At 40.4% G+C, this 20,513-nt stretch overlaps 1 protein-coding gene and 1 long non-coding RNA gene across 8 annotated transcripts in view; one reads left to right on the forward strand and one right to left on the reverse strand.

Moving 5' to 3' along the window:
- Window positions 1–7,343: 7,343 nt before the first annotated feature.
- Window positions 7,344–15,968, reverse strand: LOC132394073 (uncharacterized). Of its 3 annotated transcripts, none has more exons than XR_009512166.1 (4): window positions 15,863–15,968; window positions 14,558–14,764; window positions 11,380–11,507; window positions 7,344–7,852 (listed from the first exon to the last, which is right to left on the reverse strand). It is a non-coding gene; the product is annotated as an uncharacterized LOC132394073 (long non-coding RNA). The 3 variants fall into 3 exon arrangements; XR_009512164.1 differs by having other exon boundaries at window positions 14,504–14,764; XR_009512165.1 differs by lacking the exon at window positions 11,380–11,507 and having other exon boundaries at window positions 14,504–14,764.
- Window positions 15,936–20,513, forward strand: part of cep78 (centrosomal protein 78) — a 125,719-nt gene continuing 121,141 nt past the window's right edge. For 3 of the 5 annotated variants that reach the window (XM_059969771.1, XM_059969766.1, XM_059969770.1), the window contains exon 1: window positions 15,936–16,038. The gene's annotated coding sequence lies outside the window, so the exon portion shown is untranslated. Of the gene's footprint in view, window positions 16,144–20,513 lie in introns of all 5 variants that reach the window. The other 2 variants (XM_059969767.1, XM_059969768.1) reach the window with 2 other exon arrangements.

The following is a 20,513-nucleotide window of genomic DNA, read 5'->3' on the forward strand; positions in this document are numbered from 1 at the left end:
ACAGACAGTACACCATATGCGATTAAATGAGTACAAGTTATAAAGGTTACTATAACTAAGTGATTAATAACGATACAGTATATATGAAGGGAAAAAAAATAAAGAAAAGGTGCCAAACTTATCAAAGTCCAAACCATTTCGTGCGCAACTGTTGGAGCTCAATTACTGAAGTCTTCTGGCCACCATTCGATCCCCTCCAAACTCCTCGACTTGCAGCTCAGGACCACCTGAAGTGGTCAACCAAGCACATCTATTTTCATCTCCTCTCCTCGGGGTACTTCCTGGCCTCGGACCCCCCCCGGGGTCCGTTCCTCACCCAGTTTACAGTGTCGTGTCCTCTCTCTCTCAGCCCCTCGCGCCGATCTCCCCAAAAGCCCGCCAACAATAGCTTAGAGACTCAGAAGAAAGAACATTAATCCCAATTGGTTTACAAAGGAATACAATTCTCATTATCAGTAAATTTTAACCCAAACCAGCTTCCAGCACTCTCTCACAACAAAGAAGTATTCCTGCTTTTAATAAAACAAAGAAGCCATTTTGATTACGTACACAGTAACAAAGAAAAGAAGAAATCCCCTTTACATTTGGAACCAATCATCACCTGTTACTATTGCAGTTTACCATGTCAATAGCCATTTGAAAGATGATTCGTCGATGACAAGATTTAACAATATTGCTGACAAATTCACTTGTGTTAACACGCATGGTGACATTAGGCCTCAGCCTCAAATCACTTGCTCAATGGGCCCATGAGTCTTCTGATCATTCTGGGGTACAGAGAGTTATGGAGTGGTCTAGACAGTGGGGGTTATTTGTTCCCACCGATATGGCTCGTACAGAAGTAGGGAATTGTGGGCAATGTTTAGAAATTAAGGACTGATAGCTTTTAAAATTATCCTTGGCTCCATTTGCCATGGGTGTGTTCCTGTTCATATTTGGCAAATAGATAATGTAAGTCCCCTTTCTTTACAGAAGCAATTCCAGTACCTCCTCACTGTGGTGGACACTTATTCTGGTCTTTTGATGACAATTGCTACTGTTAAAGCTAATCAGGATGGTATCCTTCGAAATCCAATCTGACAGTGGTTTGCACTTTTCAGGTTCCAAGGTATAAGAGTGGGCTGCCTCTAATAGTCTTCCATGTCTGCTATTATCCTCAGACCAGTGGTCTGACTGAAGGAATAAATGGCCTATTAAATCAATAAATTTGTTTACTTACTCCTGCTCATAATTTATCTGGACAGTTACCTGTTCTTCCCCGTGCATTGTAGAATTTGAACAACCACCCTTTTGAAAAGAGGTTCTCCTTTTTTGTTCTTGATGGCACAACTGAACATACTGATAAATAGTAATTCATTTCTGCAAGGGGGAGGGTAAAGTGACTGTGGCATACAGGTCTTCCCCTCCAGTGGAGGGTGAGATTATTGCTGATGGACAATGAAATACACATTGGGTGATGGTATGAGAACAGACCCATCCTATATCGGTGGATAAAGGTAAACTGAATAAGAGGGAATGAAAACAATTCTAACTGTCTCTCTGCATTTGTTTTTAAAGCTTCCTGCCAAAATGTTGCTTTATTCTATTTTAGTATTTGTCTTGTGTTTTGTTGGATTTCAGACTTCTGTTGAGATCCAAGAAGCCGCTTATAACCTTGTGATTTGTGAAAACGATATTATTGTTTTGGAAAAAGATGCACTTTATTTGATATGTACTAATTGTGGGCCTATAAGTGTGAGGGAATAAACCTAGAGTACCAGGCCTCATAATTTTTTCTGTGAAACAAGTAAAATGCCAAATTGATTGTAGTTTGACTCTTGCATCCTTAATCACAATGTAGTGCTTATAAATCTTATTCATTTTGTTCGAATTGACAACAAGATGTTGTTAACGCCCCTAGGGATAAAAACATATATTTTAATGTGAATGTTGAAGTTAATCATTGGATCTGTATAATTTTACATATTTTAATAATTGTGATAATATTAGTTTTAATCATCCAAGGGATATTAATATGAAGTCTTTGTTTTAAGCATAAGGAAGAGTTCTGTATATTTTTCATCTGCCATACATTCAAGAGGGTGGTACGTATTACATAAAATTTTATACTGTTCAAAATGATGATGTAACTGAATCCCTTAGCATGTGGGGTCTATATGTCTGTTAATGTTTGGAGAATGTTTGCAGATAGCAGCTGGACTCTTTCTTAGTATCGGGCACCATTAACATGAGAATGTCCTGTAATGACTAAATTTCTGTTGGTCACTTTTAGAGCTAGGTTGATGAATTATTTTTTCATGTTTGCATTCCGTCTTATTGCTTATGTGTGCAAACCATAATGCCCTTTTGTGAGTTGGAGGAATATTGTGCCCAAAGAATTGGTGGACAGATGGATGAAAAGTGACCATTAAAGTGGCTGATCGCTTAACGAGGGAATGCTGAACACTGTGTTAATGGACACAGGAAGTGTTTGTAAAAAGACGGGCTGTGTTGTGCCAAAAGAACAAAGATTTTGTTTGTCACTGCGTGGCTGTCTTGCCTTCATATTTACTGCAGCACCTTCCCCTGGTTTTGTTGGACTTCATCTGAGGACCAGAAATTGCAATCAGGCCTGTGACCACGGGGAGGTTTCACCAATGAGTCAGAATTTGGAGTTCACCTGGCGACAGCAATAATTAAGTGGTTTCTAAGAATTGTGAGCCCTGTAATCTTTTTGGAAATCATTGTGACTTGCTACATAGTATTTTGTGTCATTTATTTGTGCTTTCTATTTTATGATAATAAATTAGCCTTAAGTTACTTTGTTGTGTTTGTACACTTATTACCATATCTCCTGGACACTCAGGTAGTTTGGTCTGATCACCCCAGCCCATTACACACTCTCAAACCCATTTTCCTGTCCTCTCTTCATACCCTTTGACACCCAGAGCAATCAAGCACCTATAAATGTTTGCTTCAAATATACACAATAACTTCACCTCTGCATCCATCCATGGCAATTAATTCCACAGGTTCACCAACCACTAGCTAAAGGAATTCCTTTTCATCTCAGTTCTAAATGGACATCCCTCTATTCTGAGGCTGTCTGGTCCGAGACTCACCCACTATAGGAAACATCCTCTCTACATCCACTCATTCAAGGGCTTTCAATATTCGAGATGTTTCAATGAGATTCCTGCTCATTCTTATAAACTTCAGCGAGTACAGGCCCAGAGCCATCAAATGCTCCTCGTACATTAACTATTTCATTCCTGGAATTAATTTTGTCAAAGCTCTCTGCACCCTCTCCAATGTCAGCACATCTTTTTTTAGACAAGAGGACCAAAAGTGCTCACAATACTCCAAATATGATCTGACCAATGATTTAAAAAGCCTCAGTGTTAAATCCTGGCTCATATTCTAGTCCTCTCAAAAGAAATGCTGACATTACTTTTGCATTCCTTATCATTGACTCAACCTGCAAGGTAACCTTTGGGAATCTTACACAGGAACTCTCAAGTCCCTTTTCACATCTGATTTTTGCATTTTATCCCCATTTAGAAAATAGTCTACACCTTTATTCCTTCTACCAAAGTGAATGACATTTCTCTGCACTATATTCCATCTGCCACTTCTTTGCCCATTCTTCCAATCTGTGTAAGTCCTTCTATTATTACCCAGCTTTCTCTACACTACCTGCCTCTCCATTTATCATTGTATCGTTTTGCAAACTTGGCACAAAGCCATCAATTCCATCATCCAAATCGTTGATATATAAAATGAAAAGAAGAGGTTCCAATACCAACCCTCAGCGGAACACCACTAGTTGCCAGCAGAGGCCCCCCTTATTCCCATTCTTTGCCTCCTGCCTGTCAGTCAATCTTCTATCCATGCTAATAATACCATGTAATACCTGTAATACCACGGGATCTCATCTTGTTAAGTAGCCTCATGTGCGGCAATTTTGTCAAACGCCTTCTGAAAATTCAAGTAAAACAACATCCATTGACTCTCCTTTGTCTATCCTGCTTGTTATTTCCTCAAAGAATTTCAACAGATTTGTCAGGCAAGGATTTCCCTTAAAGGAAGCTATGGTGACTTTGTCTTACTTTATGATGTGCCTCCAAGTACCTCGAAACCTCATCCTTAATAATGGACATCCAACATCTTCCCAACTATTGAAGTCAGGCTAACTGGATTATAACTTCCTTTCTTGTGTATACCCCCCTTCTTAAAGAGGAGTGACATTTGCAATTTTTCAGTCCTGTGGAACCTTTCCAGAATCTAGTGATTCTTGAAAGATCATTACGAATGCCTCCACTATCTCTTCAGCTAACTCTTTCAGAATCTTGGGGTGTAGTCCATATGGTTCAGATGATTTTTCTACCTTCATTCTTTCAACTTCCCAAACACCTTAATTTTTGTAATAGCAGCTTCACTCACTTCTGCCCCATGACACTCTCGAATTTCTGGCATAATGCTGGTGTCTTCACAATGAAGAAAGACACAAAATACTTTTTAAGTTCCTCCAACATTTCTTTGTCCCCATCAGTACCACTCCAGTGTCATTTTCCAGTGATCTGATATCCATTCTCGCCCCTCTTTTACTCTTTATATATCAAAAAACTTTTGGTATCCTCTTTTATATTATTGGCTATTTTACCTTCGTATTTCATCTTTGCTCTCCTGATAGTTTTTTAGTTACCTGTTGTTATTTTAAACTTCTAAATCCTCTAATTTCCCACTAAATTTCACTATATTGTATGCCCTCTCTTTTGCTTTTATGCTATCTTTGACTTCCCTTATCAGCCTCACTGTCCCTTTAAGATACTTCTTCATCTTTGGGATGTATCCATCCCATGCCTTCTGAATTATACCCAGAAACTCCAGCCATTGCTTTACAGTCATCATCTCTGAATGTATCCCCTTCCAATTAACTCAGGCCAGCTCCTCTCCCATGCCTTTACTCTACTGTAATATCGTAATCTGACTTTATCTTCTCCCTCTCAAACTGCAAGGGGAATTCTATCATATTGTGATCACTGCTTCCTAAGGATTCCTTTGCCTTAAGTTCCCGATCAAATCTGGTTCATTACACAACATCCAATCCAGAATTGCCTTTCCCCTAGTGGACTCAACCATTAGCTGCTCTAAAAAGCTATCTTGCTGGCATTCTACATAGTGCAAATATAACCAGAATCAAAGTCAGGTTTATTATCACCGGCATGTGACGTGAAATTTGTTAACTTAGCAGCAGCAGTTCAATGCAATACTGTACATAATATAGAAAAAAATAAGTAAATCAATTACAGTTACAATGTGAGAGTAAGCGTTCAGCACGGACTAGAAGGGCCAAGATGGCCTGTTTCCATGGTGTAATTGTTATATGGTTACAGTATTTGTATATTGAATAGATTAAAAAACATGCAAAAAACAGAAATACTGTGTATTAAAAAAAAGTGAGGTAGTGTCCAAGGGTTCAATGTCCATTTAGGAATCAGATGGCAGAGGGAAAGAAGCTGTTCCTGAATTGTTAAGTGTGTGCCCTCAGGCTTCTGTACTTCCTACCTGAGATGGTAACAGTGGGAAAAGGGCATGCCCTGGATACTGGAGGTCCTTAATAATGGACGCTGCCTTCCTGAGACACTGCTGCCTGAAGATGTCCTGGGTCCGTTGTAGGCTAGAACCCAAGATGGAGCTGACTAGATTTACAACCCTCTGCAGCTTCTTTCGGTCCTGTGCAGTAGTCCGTCCCCACCCGCCATACCAGACAGTGATGCAGCTTATCAGAATGCTGTCTTGCCTTCTTTATAACCACATCGATATGTTGGGACCAGGTTAGATCCTTAGAGATCTTGACACCCAGGAACTTGAAACTGCTCACACTCTCCACTTCTGATCCCTTAATGAGGATTGGTATATGTTCCTTCGTCTTACCCTTCCTGAAGTCCACAATCAGCTCTTTCATCTTACTGACATTGAGTGCCAGTTTGTTGCTGTGGCACCACTCCACTTGTTGGCATATCTCACTCCTGTACACCCTCTCGTCACCACCTGAGATTCTACCAACAATGGTCGCATTAACAGTAAATTTATAAATGGTACTTAAGCTATGCCTAGCCACAGCCGTGTGCATATAGAGTAGAGCAGTGGGCTAAGCACACACCGCTGAGGTCCGCCAGTGTTGATTGTCAGTGAGGAAGATATGTTATCACCAACCAGCATGATGGTATTAATTGTTGAGCTATAGTCAATGAACAGCATCCTGATATAGGAAGACAAATGCTCCCTGTTTCTATTGATGATGAGGACACGGATGTGTTGAGGATCGACAAGTACCTGGGGGTGTACCTGGATGATAGACTAGAGTGGAGCACCAACACAGTGTTCAATATGGGCCAGAATCACCTCTACTTCCTGAGGAGACTGAGATCCTTTGAAGTATACAGGCCTCTCCTGCACATAATCTACCAGTCTATTGTCCCCAGCACAATCTTCCATGCAGTGGTGTGCTGGGACAATGGCGTCAACATTGTTGATGCCAACAGGCTCAATAAACTGATTAGAAAGACTAGCTCTGTTATAGGAGTCAAACTGGGCACACTGGAGTCAGTGGTAGAACAAAGGACCCTACGCAAAATCCTGGCAGTTCTGGACAATGTTTCTCAGCCAATGCATGCTATCTTGGCTGAACAGAGGAGCACTTTTATAAACAGACTAAGATAACTGTACTCCTCCAAAGAGCGCTCTATGAGATCACTCTTTCCCTTGGCCATTAGGGTCTATAATGAGTCAACCTATAGCCAGGGGGAGTGATGACCCCCTCTTGTTAGATGGTTTGAAGTAATTTATTCTTTATTCTTTCTTACATCTCTTCTATTATTTGTATATCTGTGCACTAGTAATGCTACTGTGACAATGTTATTTTGGAATTAATAAAATATCTCTCTATTTATCTATCTATAACTATATTATGACATTACTATTTGACAATTACTCAAAAGAATTTCATTAGTTGCAAGATGCATTGAGAAGCCCAGATGTTGAGAAAAGTGCTACGTATGTAAATGCACATTCTTTTGTATTTTAAGCTTGAGTTTATGTATGATAGATTCTCCTCCAACGTGAGTCACAAAAACCTCACCTTGATATTAGATGTGTCCTTTGATGATCGACAGTATAACTGACAAATTTTAAAAGGACAAGTTTAAACCTGCTCTAAATACACCCAGCTTGTAGGGACTATTATTCTATTGCAGATTGTTGGCTTATTTACATAATTACTATGTGCAACTAGTACTAACTGTGCAGTACAATGGCTTTTCACCTCTGCAGACAGCTCATTTTCATGAGTGGATGTATCTTAAAGCTTCCCTGCAGCTCATTTCCTTAACTGATCAAGATCTACTTGCAATTTTTTGTATTTGACTTCACTATCAACAAGATCACCATAATTTATTGCTAATCTGCCATGTACATTCACATTATTTAAAGTTCAAAGTTAATTTATAATCAAGATACACATACAGAACCATAAGACTCATTTTCTTGCAGGCATACTTAATAAGGCCATAATAGAATCCATAAAAGACCACACAAACTTGAGCATTTAACCAGTGTGCAAAAAACAACAAACTGTGCAAATCAAAACCAAAGAAACAATAAATAAATAAGCACGCAAGCAAACAATAAATATCGAGAACATGAGAGGAAGAGTCCTTGAAGGCGAGTCCATAGGTTGCAGTAACAATTCAATAATGGGCAAGTGAAGTTGAATAAAATTATCTCCTTTGGTTCAAGAGCCTGTTGGTTGAGAGTTAATAAATGTTCTTGAACCAGGTGGTGTAGGTCCTGAAGCTCCTGCACCTCCTCCCTGATGGTAAAAGTGAGAAGAGTGGTTATTCATTACATAAATAATGAATGACAGGGGTCCCAACACCACTATTCTCAGGTTTCCAGTTGGAGAATTGTCCATCAACCATTACTCTTTGTTTCCTATGATCAAACCAATTCTCAATACACCTCAGTAGTTTCTCCTGAATCCAATGGACCTCATCTTACAGATCAGCCAGGCATGCAGGACCTTGTCAAAGGCCCTCCTAAAGTCCGTATAGACATCTACTGCCCTACCTTTAAGGGAGGGTGAAGTGCCTTAAGGATTATTGTCTAGTAGCACTCACATCTATCGTGATGAAGTGCTTTGAGAGATTGGTTATGGCTAGAATTGTTGTCTCAACAAGGACTTGGACCCATTGCAATTTGCCTTTCACCACAATACGTCTATGACAGATGCTGTCTCATTGGATCCTCATGTATTCTTGGATCATCTGGACAATACAAATACCAATGTCAAGATGCTGTTTATTGAATACAGCTCAGTGTTTAATACAATCATTCCTACAGTTCTGATTGAATAGCTCCAAAACCTGGGCCTCTGTACCTCCCTCTGCAACTAGATACTCAACTTCCAAACTGGTAGGCCACAATCTGTGGAGATCAGAAATAACATCTCTACCTCGTAGACAATCAATACTTGTGCATTTCAGGGATGTGTGCTTAGCCCACCGCTCTAGTCTCTCTACAGTCATGACTGTGTGGCTAGGCACAGCTGATATGCCATCTATACATTTGCTTCCAACACAAATACTACAGGTAGTCCCCAAGTTACAAACGTCCGACTTATGAACAACTCGTACTTACAATCCGAGGAAGGAGAACGCCTTCCGCCATTTTAAGTCGTTGACATTGACACTGTGTAACTTTGTATTTGGCTTAAACTTTTCTTAGTAAGATTCACCCTGAAGCCCCCCCCCACCACTGCTTTTTCCAGTCGGCTGGTGGTGCAGTGAGATCAGTGCTGGGCTTGAGAACGGAGGTTCCCGAGTTCGATCCAGTGACAGACCACTCCTGAGCTCACTGGGTTGATATCGAGCTCGCAACTCGACCTCGTAAAAAAAAACACCTCCTGTTTAAATTCCCATGCAGAATATTGAGGAGGATCAAATACCCAAACCCAGCACAGCCCCCACTTGTCCCATTTAACCTGTCTTAGTGCAGTGGACTTTAGGACCCGGGGAATTCAGTGCGGTGGTCCTTAGGACCCAGTGGACCTCAGAAGCCAATGGAGGTCAGGACCCGCCGCCCGCAGTGTTTCTGTTCCATCAACAGGAAGCGATCACGATTGAAAATAAAGTGGAAATAATAAACCCTTTGGAAAGAGGTGAAACGTCATTGGAAAGGTGTTAGGCTACAGTCAGTCAATGATCAGAACAATTATAAAGGATAAAGTGAGAATAATGGAGCATGTGAAAGGCCCTGCCCCAATGAAAGCTGCAATTATTACTCAGCAACGCAGTGGTTTAATTATTAGAATACATACGTTTCGTAAGTGTTTTATATGCATATAAAGGTAAAATATATACTATATACTAAGACAAACGTTTGACTAACTGACGCTAAATAATACAGGATGTACTTGTTCCGACTTACGTACAAATCCGACTTAAAGATGGACTCAGGAACAGAACTCGTTCGTAACCTGGGGACTGCCTGTATTGACAGAATTTCAGATGTTGACGCGAGGGCATTCAGGAGCAGATATATCAGCTAGCTAGCTGAGTGGTGTAGCAGCAACAACCTTACTCTCAACTTCAGTAAGACTAAAGAACTGATTATGGACCTCAGAAAGGGTAAGACAAAGGCACACACACCAGTCCTCATATAAGGTTCAGAAGTGGAAAGAGTGAGCAATTTCAAGTTCCTGGGTTTCAATATCTCTGAAGATCTATCCTCGACCTAACATATTGATGCAGCTACAAGGAAGGCATGGCAGTAGTTATATTTCATTCAGAGTTCGAGGAGATTCGGTATGTCACCAAAGACACTCACAAATGTCTCCAGATGTGCTGTGGAGAGCATTCTAACTAGCTGCATCACAACGTAGTATGGGAGTCTAATACACGCCATTGAAATAAGCTGCAGAGAGTTGTAAACTTAGTCAGCTCCATCATAGGCTCCGTAGTATTCAGGACGTCAAGGAGAGATGCCTCAAAAAGGTGGCATCCATCATTAAGGACCCTCATCATCTGGGACATGTCCTGTTCTCATTGCTACCATCAAGAAAGAGGTACAATGATTCAGGAACAGCTTCTACCCCTCTGTCATCTGATTTCTGAATGGGCATTAAACCTATGCACACTACCTCATTCCTTTTCTTAAATTTTTGCACTACTTACTTAATTTAACTCTTTAGTACATATACATTTGCTGCAATTCACATTTCTTGTTCTATTATTATGTATGGCATTATACTGTTGCACCAAAGACAAAAAATTTCACAACATGTACCGGTGATTTTAAACCTAATTCTGACTCTATTCCCTTAGTTATCACTTCAAAAAAACTCCAAAAGATTAATCAGACATGCCTTAACCATGAACAAAAACATGCTATTACTGATCAAGCCTTGACTATCTCAGTGATGTTAGATCTTGTCCCTCAGAATTCCTTCCAGTAACTTCACTACAAATGAGTCAGGTACATTGGACTATCATTCCCAGGCCTAGTCTTGCTAACCTTTTTGAACAGTGACATCATATTGGTCACCTTCCAGTCCTCTGAAATTTCACCAGTGACTAACAATGAAGCAAATATCTCTACAAGGGCTTTCACGGCTTCTTCCCTGGTCTCCTTTATGGTCTGAGCCTGGTCAGGTCATGTGGATTTACCCACCTTATTGTGCTACAAAGCTGGAAATAGAAATTCCTCATAACTTACATCTAATTCAAGACCTCATTTCTTATTCACCTAATTTCTTTGGCATCCTTGATTCTCTTCTTGGTGAACACTGAGGAGAAATAGACATCAAAAATCTTGGCCATCTTCTGTGGCTCCACACCCAGGTAGCCCTAATGGTCTTTGAGAGGACCTAGTCAGTTTCTCCTTAGTCGTGCTTTTATTTTAATGTAACTGAAAAACCTCTTGTGATGATATTTAACCCTATTTGCTAAATCCATATCATATTTTTGCCCACCTGATTTCCCCTTTAAGCCTGCTCTTAAACTTTTAATATTTATCAGATGATTCATGAGAATCCTGCTGTCTAAACACAATATGCACTTCCTTCTTTTTCCTTACCAGAGTCTTGATATCACTTGTCAGCCAGGGTTCACTGAACTTGATTTCTTTATCAATCATCCAAACAGGAACATGTTGCCACTGGATTCTTGATATGACCTTTTTAAAAGTCTCCTCTTTGCCAACTGTTCCTTTGCCTTTAAATACATTGGTCCAGTTGACCCCAACTAGATTATATCCTCAATGTCCTGCTTCAGTTCAGGTCTTGAACCTGTGTACATTGTATTTTTCCTATAATTTTTTAAAGCTAACTCAAGTACTTACAACCAGCTGCTACTTCTTAACCAGGAGGTACTCCATTTAATATTGAGTGGATTCTAAATGTGACCTAGAAGACATTGCCAAACAGCAGAACGAAGGAGCTGACTTTCTTTGAGGTTGCACTCCATGTCCTAATAGATAAAAATGAAAAGTGAGTATCCTGCATATATGGGGTTCCAGCATATATTCCAGACATACATTGCAAAAGGCAGTGGGGGTAGATTGCTGAAGCAGGGAATGTAAGAAATTCAAACTCTGAGGATGACGAAAGTTCAATGATTTTTTTTTCCATACTGGAGGACCATATACAATCGTGTTCACCTGTGGTCCATGTTAGGCAAATTGCTATTTGTTGCTTATGTTAATGATTTGGATGAGAATCCACAAGGCATGATTAGAAATGAATAAACTTGGTGTGGGCTTCCAGCCAGGAACAGGTGTTGATTATAACCAATGTTTCAATGACAAACTCTGCCATCTTCATCAGGGATCATGCCTGGGCATATCTAGTCCGGTGGTATGTATACCTCCCTAGTCTGTCCCTCCTGATTGGTTTGTCCTCATCCAGTCAGGTTTCTGCTCTCCTACCTTGTTTACAATTGAATTCCATTTCTCAGAGTAAGACTTTCGTCTTTGTTAAAATTCTTTTCCTCCAGTTTTATTTCAATGGCTTCCTTTACCAGGCAGTCCCAAAAGCCTTTGTTTTGTGCAGTCAAAGTCAATCCCACGACCATTGCAAATGCAGTGTTCTACTACTGCTGATTTCTCCAGATAACCCAAACAGATACACCTTCTGTACTCCTTGATGCAGGTGTCCACCGTGCGTCCCGTCTGACCAATATATGCTGCTCTGCATTCACAGGGAATCCTGCAAGCACTAGCTGACCTGAGTCCCAGGTCATTGGGTCAAAGATCATTCCTATTGAAGATGGCAAAATTTGTCATTGAAATGCCAGTTATAATCGATACCTGTGCCCAGCTGGAAGCTTGAGAAGAGTTTATTCATCATATACAGCAGGAAAGTACTAAATCCCTTATCACATAGTTAGTAAGTTTACAGATATTACTAATATAGGTGATGCTATTGACAGTGAAGATGGCTATCAGGATTTACAGAGGCATGTTGGTCAGCTGGGAAAGTGGGCCTAGGAACAGTAATTTACTTTGGTTAAGTGGGAAGTAATTGGACAAATTCATGGATGAGAAAGGCTAATGGGATATGGGCTAAATGTGGGCACATAGAATTAGTTTAGAAGGAAATCTTGGTTGGCATGGACAAGTTGGGCTGAACAGCCCTTTTCCATGCTCTGTGTTCCTATCAGATATGGTAAAATCAAGGAATGCAACTACAAATGCCTCAACATTTATCACTTATTTAGTAAAATTGCTATTGATCAGGAACTCTCCCAAATGCTCATAAGCACTGTAATGACATCATACATCCTTTCTTTGGAGGTCAAAGTGCTGCATGATCAGAAGCAGCACCAGTTCAATTGTATGAGGTAGATGCAACCACATCATCTTCTAACAGAAACGATACAAAATGCCAACAATGTATTGGCCATTGCTAGTTTGTGATTTGGAGGTTCAAGTGACTGAAGATCACTGTTGTTGTCATTTTCAAATGTTTCCAATTTATGAACCCAGGATGTGAGCAGTGAACCTCTTATTTTCCATGTTGTGAAAATTAAACTACTACTTATTTGTTTCTCTCAAGAAAAACAACATGGCTGGGCAATCCTAGAAGATCTCAAGGCTGAAGAAGATGGAGATGTCCCTAAACTCATGTAAGCTCTCTCTTTTAACAGCTCGGATACTGACAATATACATAAGTAGAGGCAGGATCTGTACAACAATCAGCAGATACGAATGAGGAGCAAAGGTGGCAGCTCCCTAAAGGTAAAATTTCATTTGTGTCTGTGAGTATTCTTTTTCAAAAATAAGATTGCTGATTCCCACATTGGTTCAACAAGAGCCGTAGACAGGATGTGCCAGATAAATGTCATTTCCTTAGTGTGGCTCTTCCCGATCAGGATTAGGGGTTTCTTGGTTCTACAATGTCATACTGACAGCATTCTTGCTGTTAGCTATGAAATTAACTCCAGACTAATTCAATTCCTGTTATGCATTCTTCAGCCAGTTGTCCAAGATTATATTACTGGCTATCTGCATCCTCTTCCACTGAAATTCAAATGCTTTCCATCATCCAGGCTGGAATTATTGGAATAGCATTGCTTAGACAGACAAAGGCAGTAAGAAAGCCTTGCATAAAAGGTTGCATAAGTTGATACTTTTATTCAATGTAACATGCTAACATTAAAATTTTATCCTCTTTTGGCTTTTGTGTCAGATGGACACTCTAATAGCTACAGAATGATCTGCATCCAGTATTGCCATTTTGAACAATGGATATGCCGGCAAGTCTTATAAAGCTATATGCTTGCAAAAGAAAAATAAAATTTAGGCAGCTCTTTCTGATTAGAATGCTACAATAGCTTTTTATGTGATATGGATGACCTTGAAATATTGGAAATATTTCTGACCTAACCAAGAAATTTATGGCTTAGTGGCATCAACAGCCACTGGTACAGAAGTTCACTCACTACTTTGAAATTGCAGTTGTGATTGAAAAAGATGTCATGTATCAAGCACAGCCGTCCCTTAACACAATTCCACACAGGGGTTTGGGTGAGAGAATATCTTCTTGAAAACCTTTTACTGACCTGACAATCTTGTGAAAGACCTTTCTTCTATTGCAGCTTTTCCTATTCCACGTGCACTCATTCTCCCAGTCACACCGTATTTAACAGTGAATGTTGAATATTTCCCATTGGGAACAATTAGTTTTCTCAGAAGCCTTTAAGTCAGGACAGACTAATTTAACACCTGACATACTATTCCCCATGTAATTTAATAACTAAAGAATTCTAGAAACATTAATCACTGTTTGCGTTAGCAGAGGTAATCAGGAATTAATTAATTCTTAAAAGTAGATGATAATCTCTTTAAATAGTTAGGGTTTTTTTTTCTGTTATTAAATATATCTGTTCAGCTAAGTGAATTTGAGAGAAGGCATTAATTTGAAACACTGATTTCCAAAATGACCCTCTTCATATCAGATCAGTACCTGATCAGTAAGCATTCTTGGTGAGGTACTGCAGTGGTGATCAAAAGTGGGTACCTGGAAAGATTAAGGACCGAACTGGACCACTCTCTTCCACTGTGGAGATTGCATTTGATATCACCTGGGGACAATACTTCGATCAGTTGACGAGCTCAGTCAGTTATTGGAGAAAATTATCTAGAGCAGTTAGAATCACTTCCTGCAGTTCCAGAGTCAAGGAGGAGGCCACATAACTTGAGATTATTTCACAGCCATAAATTGCTCCTGTCAAACAGAGTGAGACCCACTAGTCAGGAAAGATGTTATCCTACAATAGTTAGAAATCATCCACAGTGATAAATCTTTAATCCTGGATGGAGTGATTTTAAAAATTACTATGTTGTGTATTTCTATAGAGTACTTGTATTACATAGTACACTATACATATATATATATATATATAAAACTAGAGAGCAATACATTACACATTTGAGTAGGGATGCATTCTCTATTGAGTTGCAGTTCATAGCTAAGCAGAGAGGAGTGTTTTATATTTCAGCATTATTTGAGTAATATTGTAAATATGTAGTTTGATTGAGCATTCTTTGTTTGTTCACATAATTCATTGTTGGTTATATGTAAGAAGAATGTGAATGGCATACATTACTACACCATGACATATGTGAGCACTTCACTGAAGTAAAAAGAAGTCAACATGTTTTCCCAGGCTCCTGTGTTTTTCTCTGGACTAATTTCTGGAGTTACAAAGCATAACTGCACTTGAATATTTTGTACATTTCTGTTTACTACACTATAGGAAGAAAGTGATTGTGTTGAAGAGAATTCATAGGTGATTCACAGGACTATGGCCTGGATTGGAGAACTTTAGTTATGGGAGAGATTGCAGGCACTGGGTTTGTTTTCTCTGGCACAAAGGAGGCAAAATCTTTTTTTCCCCCATGGGAAGGGCATTTAAAAGGCACAAGTTTAAGGTGAGAGGAAGCAGTTTTAAAGGGGACTTGAGGAGAACTTTTGTTTTTCACATAAATACTAGCTGAAATCAGGAATCCACTGCCAGAGGAGGTGGTGTCATCAGATTTTATCACTACACTTGAGAAGAAACATTTGGGCAGGCACTCGAATACGCAAGTCATAGAAGGTTACAGATCCAATGTAGACAAATGGATTGGTGTAGATGGATTAAAAAAAAAGTCACAGTGTTTGTGTCCTACAACTCTATGACATTGCAGTTAACAACTCAGATAATACAAGTCTGCATTTTTGCCTTTTTGACGAAGCGTGAGGTTCAAACGGTAACTTAACATTACTTCATTTTCGGTAATGGCGTTTCAATGTGGACTGCAAACGATTTGAGATCCTTACCAATTCCTCAATACTGTACATCGACTCGCACGCAACCGCTAACGCCGCCGCTCGGTGATTCGAGCAGGGGCTGCCGGGAAGGGCAGGCGCCATCTTGAGAGAGGCGGTTGGAAACCAAGGAGACGGCGGGTGCGCGTGCTGGAGCGCGAGCGTCCCCGCGAGGGCGGGGGTATCGGGTAGCTATTACAACCTGCACCGGGTGAGAGTGGGGGCATTTTAACGACCTCTGCGACGGGGTTCTTTGTTGGAGCAAGGAGGGAGGCGACGAGCAGGGAGCTGCGGTATGGGGGTTTTTGGGGGGGGGGGAAGGGAGATCTTTCTTAAATTTTGTCTCACAGATCACGGGGAGCAGCGTCCGTCCGCGTGTGCGGGCTGAGGACTCTGCTGATGTCGGCAAGATACCCGGCAATGCCCGTTGACGTTGCCTGATGCTTGGATGTGGTGGAATGATCCACTTTGCAGCCTGTCCCTACCACCCCACCCATATACCTCGGCTTCCATTTCTCCGCTACAGCTGTTGTATCTCCTCTGCGCCCTCCTCCCTGCCTACAATGGCATTCGCAGCCCTAATCGCGGTCTTGGCATCCCAGCCTCCTCCAAAACTCAACCAGAGCATCTCTCGATAGCCCCCAAAGGGCAACTATCTTGGTCCATATCTAATCCAGAGCCCCTCTCGACTTTTGAGGTCAGGTGAGAGGATCTCCTTTGACCCCATCTCAAATGTGTATGAAGTTGGTTCCTCTCTGCATTGCAATAGATTGAGTAACATGTAATAAGTAGATTGGTTTTGTAGGTTTCAAAATAAACAGTTGTCCTTTTCTGTCCTCAAAAGAATCTTTCACTTGCTGGTCAACCAAGCCTCAAACTCTTTTAGCTTTTATTTACTCTTTTTATCATTTTTTATTATTTACACTTTTAGTCTTTATTGTTTTAACAGAATGTTTGCTGCCCAAGCTGCCACATTTGAAGTCTTTTCGTATCCGTCTTCACTTCTCCTGTTGTGTTTGAAATGACCTTGAATTCATCTACTTTAACAACTTTTTATTTTAAAATCTTAAAATATGCTTTATCATGCACTTTTGCAATTATTGAAATTAAAAGTATTATGCTATAAGGGGCTATCCATGCTGTTACATTTTGGTGTGTATAACCAGATATCTTACTTGAGTGAGAAAGATGGCATCCTGGACCCCATTCAATTAGGTTGGGAGCCTTGGTTTTTTGATAAAATGCTTGTGGGTAAACAGAATTGAAGTTGAGGGCAAAGACAAAATTTCCTGATCATATGAATACAATTTCATTTCCAAGTAGTGCTTGGATAACTATGTTATAAAAGATTTTATTTTGACATAATTGAAGGAGTTACATTAATCCAATGTATGGGATCAATTTAAGGCTATGATTTGGGGTGAGAGGCCAAAGGTCAGCTATTATAAGTGATTTTATAGTTGTGTTGACAAATCTTCAATTCTTACATACTATGGAATTGGGACAAATTAATGTCGTCTTCCTCCTCTTTATTCTGAGTCAATTTTGCTCATCTTGCAGTTGTTTTGGGTTTTGATGAGGCCATTTGGGGTTCTACAAACTCGAGTATAAACTGGAATTTTTGGGGTGAATGGTTAATTTTAGAAATGCCACATTGTTTATGCTGATGTGCTTTACGTAGTTCCAGTGAAGTGACTTGATGATCACTGATACTGTATGTCAACTGCCAAAAATGTCAATGCATTATTGGGATGTTGCACCTTTTGAAAGGGGTTTTGAGAGCATTGTTAAGTTGCTTTCTCTGTCCACCTAGCAACTCTTGCTATGCCTCAGCATGTGAGTGATGAGGCATGCTCAGTTGAGCCATTTTTCTGTGATCAAAAAAGTCCATAGGATGAGCAGAATTAAGCTATTTGACCCTTAGTCTGCTATGTCATCTGATTATGTCTGATTTTGTTTGCCTCTCAACCTTAATCTCCTGTCTTCTTCCCACAATCTTTGATGCCCTTACTAATCTGCTTTAAATATACCCATTGACCGCCTCCACAACTATCTGTGCCAATAAATTCCACAGATGCACCATCATCTGGCTAAACAAATTTCTCCTCATCCTATTTTGAGGCTGTGTCCTCTTGGTCCTAGATTCTCCCACTATTGTAAACATCCTCTGCATGTCCACTCTATTTATTCAAATTCAAAGTAAATTAAAATAGTTTTCAATGAGATCTCCCCCTTCATTCATCTAAAATCCAGCAAATACAGGCCCAGAGCCACCCAAACACTCCTACGTTAATTCTTTGATTTCAGAATCATTCTCATACACCACCTCTGGACCCCCTCCCATGACTGCACATCATTTCTGAGAAACTGGAGAGCAGTTCAAAACTGCCAGCAATACTCTTATGTGTTCTGATCAATGACTTACGAACTGTCAGTAAGTCAAAGTGTTGATGTTGTGGAATTTGGCTTGAGATAAATTTTTGGTTCCCTTCCCCTGACTGTAAATTTGAAAGGTTTTGCAGATACAGCATTGGTGGGATCTCTGCAGTTCTTTGAGGTGTTTTCAGCAAGATGGATATCACTACTGCTTGGTAGACTGTGAACTTTATGCTGACTGAAATCTTTATCAATAATTGCTTTATTTAGACTTTGTTAGTCCTGGCGAAGGGTCTCGGCCTGAAACGTCGACAGTGCTTCTCCTTATAGATGCTGCCTGGCCTGCTGTGTTCCACCAGCATTTTGTGTGTGTTGTTTGAATTTCCAGCATCTGCAGATTTCCTCGTGTTCCTCACCGACCCCTCAGTAACACACCATTAGTCATTGGCAGCCAACCAGAAAATGCCTCCTCTATTCTAACTCTTTGCCTTCTTCCAGTCAGTCAATCTTCTATCCATGCTCATACCTTTTATGTAATACCATGGGCTCCTATCTTAAGTAGTGTCATGTACAGCACCTTGTAAAAGGCCTTCTGAAAATCCAAATAAGCAACATGTAGTGACTCTTCTGTTGTCTATCTTGCATGTTATTTCCTCAAAGAATTTGAACAGATTTGTTAGGCAATATTTCCCCTTTAGAAAATCATGCTGACATTGGCCCATTTTGTTATGTGCTTCCAAATACCCCGAAACTTCAACCTTAGTGATAGATTCAAGAATCTTTCAAACCATTGAAGTCAGGCTGATTGGCTGATAATTTCCTTTCTTCTGCTTTGTTCCTTTCTTCAGGAATGAAGTGACGTGCAATTTTCCAGTCCTCGGGAACCTTTCCAGAATCTAGTGATTCTTAAATAATCATTACTAATACCTACAAAATCTCTTCAGCTCCCTCTTTCAGAACCCTAGGATGTAGTCCATCTTGTCCAAGTGACTTATCTACAGTACCTTCAGGCCTTTCAGCTTACCAAGCACTTTTTCTTAGTAATAACATCAACAATCATTCTGCCCTGACATTCTTGCTTTTCTGGCATTCTGCTAGTTTCTTCCACAGTGAAGATTGATGCAAAATTCTTAAGTTCTGCTATTTCTTTCCAGCAGTCCAATATCCATTCCTGTCTCTCTTTTACTCTTGATATAAAAAAAATACATTCTCTTTGTATTATTGGCTAGCTTACCTTCATATTTCATCCTTTGAGGATGTAACTAAACACATTGATGAAGGTAGAGCCGTAGATGTAGTGTATATGGATTTCAGCAAGAGCATTTGATAAGGTACCGCATGCAAGGCTTATTGAGAAACCAAGGAGGCATGGGATTCAAGGGGACGTTGCTTTGTGGATCCAGAACTGGCTTGCCCACAGAAAGCAAAGTGTGTTTGTAGACGGGTCATATTCTGCACGGAGGCCAGTGACTAGTGGTGTGCCTCAGGAATCTGTTCAGGGACCCGTACTCTGTGTGATTTTTTTATAAATGACCTGGTTGAGGAAGTGGAGGGATGGGTTAGTAAATTTGCTGATGACACAAAGGTTGGGGGTGTTGTGGATAGTGTGGAGGGCTGTCAGAGGTTACAATGAGACATTAATAGGATGCAAAACTGGGCTGAGAAGTGGCAGATGGAATTCAACCCAGACAAATGTGAGGTGGTTCATTTTGGTAGGTCAAATATGATGGCAGAATATAGCATTAATGTTAAAATCCTTGAATTGTGTAGAGGATCAGATGTCCGAGTCCATAGGACACTCAAAGCTGACAGACGTGTTGACTCTTGTGGTTATGAAGGCATTGGCCTTCATCAATCGTGGGATTGAGTTTAAGAGCTGAGAGGTAATGTTGCAGCTATATGGGACCCTGGTCAGACCCCACTTGGAGCATTGTGTTCAATTCTGATCGCCTCACTATAGGAAGGACATGGAAGCCATAGAAAGGGTGCTGAGGAGATTTATGAGGATGCTGCCTGGATTGGGGAGCATGCCTTATGAGAATAAGTTTAGTGAACTTAGCCTTTTCTTCTTGGAGCGGTGGAGGAGAGGTGACCTGATAGGTGTACAAGATAATGAGAGGCATTGATCGTGTGAATAGTCAGAGGCATTTCCCCAGGGTTGAAATGGCTAGCATGAGAGGGCACAGTTTTAAGGTGCTTGGAAGTAGGTACAGAGGAGATGTCAGGGATAAGTTGTTTATGCAGAACGGTGAGTGTGTGGAATGGGCTGCCGGTGGCGGAGGTGGAA

The sequence above is a fragment of the Hypanus sabinus genome, chromosome 5 (assembly GCF_030144855.1).
Source record: "Hypanus sabinus isolate sHypSab1 chromosome 5, sHypSab1.hap1, whole genome shotgun sequence".
NCBI lineage: Eukaryota > Metazoa > Chordata > Chondrichthyes > Myliobatiformes > Dasyatidae > Hypanus > Hypanus sabinus.